Raw genomic sequence first — 3063 nt, forward strand, 5'->3', positions numbered from 1 at the left:
CCGTCTTCCACTCGTCGCCCTCCCTGACACGGACGAGATGGTAAGCGTTGCGCAGGTCTAATTTCGTGAAAATGACAGAGGTGGTGAGAGGCTCAAACGAGGAACTAAGGAGAGGGAGGGGATATTTGTTCTTGATGGTGATGTCGTTGAGCTGACGGTAATCGATGCAGGGCCTGAGCGAGCCGTCCTTCTTGCCAACAAAAAAAAACCCCGCTGCCACCGGGGATGAAGAGGGACGGATGATACCAGAGGCAAGGGACTCGGATATATACTCCCGCATCGCCTTTTTCTCGGGGAGGGAGAGGTTATACAACCGGCTAGAGGGACGCGGCGCATCCGGGATGAGGTCGACCGCGCAGTCGTAGGGTCTATGGGGAGGTAGAGAGAGAGCGCGTTCCTTGCTGAACACGGGGGCTAGGTCGTGGTAAATAGTAGGAACGCCAGACAGATCCGGAGGTAAGGGGTCAGGCTTGAGCGTCCTAGGGGAGCCAGGGGCAGAACGGAGACAGTTGGCGTGGCATGCGACGCTCCATCCGAGGATCTGCCCTGTGGACCATGAGACGTGGGGATCGTGTCTCTGGAGCCAGGGTCTCCCTAACACGAGCGGGGCCGTGGGCGAACAGATAACAAAAAAACGCATGGTTTCTACATGGTTGCCGGAGATGGAGAAGGAAAGGGACTTAGTGCTGTGTGTAACTTTCCCTAGAGTGTGCCCATCCAGGGCGTAGGCAACCAGAGGGGTTTCCAGGAGAACAAGGGGGATACCAGCCTGCCGGACAAGCGTGCTGTCAATGAAACTGTCGTCTGCCCCAGAGTCCAGAAAAGCGCTAACGGTCAATGACTGGCTGTCCCAGGAGATCGAGGCAGGGAATAACATACTAGGTGAGCTCTTGTTCTGGGGCAGCGTCAGGTGGCTTACTAGTAACCCCTCAGCTAGTAAGCCCTGTCTTTTGGGCGGGTAGGACAGGCACGGATGAAGTGACCGGGCTCCCCACAGTATAAACAAAGCCCTCCGCGCAGGCGCTGTTCGCGCACCGCTTCCGAGAGCCGTGACCGGGCTACCTGCATCGGTTCCTCCTCGGACTCGGCTGGACGGAGAGCCGGTGCACGCTCGTTGGGTGTCGTGAACCGTGGTTCGGGGTGGAATCGGGGAGCCGGGGGAGAGGATCTAGGGGCCGCTGGAGGAAGACGGTGACAGCGCTCGGCGCGTCTCTCACGGAGACGTTGGTCCATCATGAGAGCCAGGTCCACCAGCTGGTTGTAGGTCTCGGGTCTGTCCCTCATAAGACCGTCCTTGACAGCCTCGCTAAGGCCCCGTCGGTAGGCACTGAGGAGGGCCTTGTCTCCCCACCCACTGTCGGCCGCAAGGATGCGGAATTCAACGGTATACTCCGCGACAGAACGAGAGCCCTGCTGGATTACATGGAGGCGTGTAGCGGCGTCACATCCGTCTACGGGGTGGTCAAACACCAGAGTGAACTCCCTACGGAAAACCGCATAATCTGAGGTGAGTAACCCGTTCTGATCTAGCGCGGCTGTAGCCCATCTAAGGGCCCTACCTGTGAGGAGTGACATGATGTATGCCACCCTAGCCCCGTCAGAGGCGTACCGGCTAGGTTGGTAGCGAAATGCTAATTCGCATTGACTGAGGAACCCACGGCAGAGATCGAAGTCGCCCTCGTAGGGCCTAGGGGTGGCTAGGTTCGGCTCTCTCTCCGGAGCGACGGGCGCAGGAGCCTGGTACGGGGGAGACGCTGCCATGGGTTGAGCGGCGGGGGGCGGAGGTTGGGACTGCGCCCGAGCGGTGCTGTCCAGCTGATCCAGACGAGCCACAATCAGTGCAAAGGCGTCGGTGAGCTGGGTCTCCAGGCTGGCTAGCCGTCCCTCGTGCCGCTGGACAGCCCCAGAGAGAACGGTGAGGGCCGAGACGTTGGGTACCGGTGGAGCCGGGGCGTCAGCCGCCCCTGTGCCGCTGGGGTCCGTCATGGCCAGATCGTAATGTTGTGCGGTACGACCCGGGGGGACCAAAGAAGCGGCACAGAGCGGTTGATCCGTTAGCCCGTGGGTTTGTTTATTTCCAGGATGTTGGGAAGGGGATATGCGGGAGAAAGTGTGGTGCGCCGAATGGTCTCGGAGTATGGGATGTGTGAATACCTATGTGTAGTGCGTAGTGAAGACTGTGTGTGGTCTACCGTGGGGATAGGCGGGCAGGGTGTTGTATGTATGTGCGTGCGCCTGGCTACAGTACAGTCCGAGAGTCCAAGGGATGTCCAAGGGAGGAGGCGAGCGTGGTACCGGGAGATCCGTCCGAGGGTGTCCAGGGGTTCGGGGGTGGTTCGAGGGGTTCTGTGGGTCCGGGGAGACGGGGAAGGGATCCGCGGGAGGCCGAGAGGAACTGGGGCCGGAGAGACGCGAGGGAGGGTCCGTGGGAATCTTGGAAGGAAAAAACACAAAACGGGGTAAGGCAGGGTCCGGGAAAGAAAAGGCAAGTTGACTAGGAATCACAGGGAGCGAGATTTGTACCGTGTACATAAGGCTACGATCTGGCGATGAACTGCCGGTCCCGCTGGTTCTTGTAGCAGCGGAGGCAATCAGCGACAGTTGCGCTGATTGCCTGATGGAGACCGGCTGCGTCGTCGCCTAGCCAACGCTCTCATTGAGCGCGCAGAGGTGGTGGGCTGGTCAGACGGCGTCGGAGAGGCAGACCGTGACGCGCTCCGCGCACGCCCCACAACAATAAGTAAACATGTATGATGACATCAGCTTTTCATCTATTGCTATATCTGTTTTCTAAGGAAGAGGACATGTCACTTAAAGCCTCTGGAAACTCAAAACCACAAAAGTCTTCTAACTATGTAATTTAGTGTATTATCTACATAATAAACAACATGTAAAAGTATTAGCAATTACTTTCTATCAAAATTCGAAATATTCTCATTTAAGTTTTTGTAACATTCCTGACAGTGGGTTTGAAATGGGCGTTGTTTAATTTGTTAAATGTGACGTCATTATATCCGAGATCCAATCATTAAAAAATGCACGTTAGTAAGTCCTACCCATGGA

General features: G+C 57.0%; 1 pseudogene across 1 annotated transcript in view; it reads left to right on the forward strand.

The window, feature by feature from the left end:
- The first annotated feature begins 2266 nt into the window (after window positions 1-2266).
- The window catches only part of LOC311325269 (protein FAM110B-like), a 2272-nt pseudogene continuing 1475 nt past the window's right edge, over window positions 2267-3063 (forward strand). Inside the window, exon 1 of the transcript in view lies at window positions 2267-2425. The product of the transcript in view is annotated as a protein FAM110B-like (transcript). The remainder of the gene's footprint in view (window positions 2426-3063) is intronic.

This window comes from Borostomias antarcticus, assembly GCF_949987555.1.
Source record: "Borostomias antarcticus genome assembly, chromosome: 24".
NCBI classification, from domain to species: Eukaryota; Metazoa; Chordata; class Actinopteri; order Stomiiformes; family Stomiidae; genus Borostomias; species Borostomias antarcticus.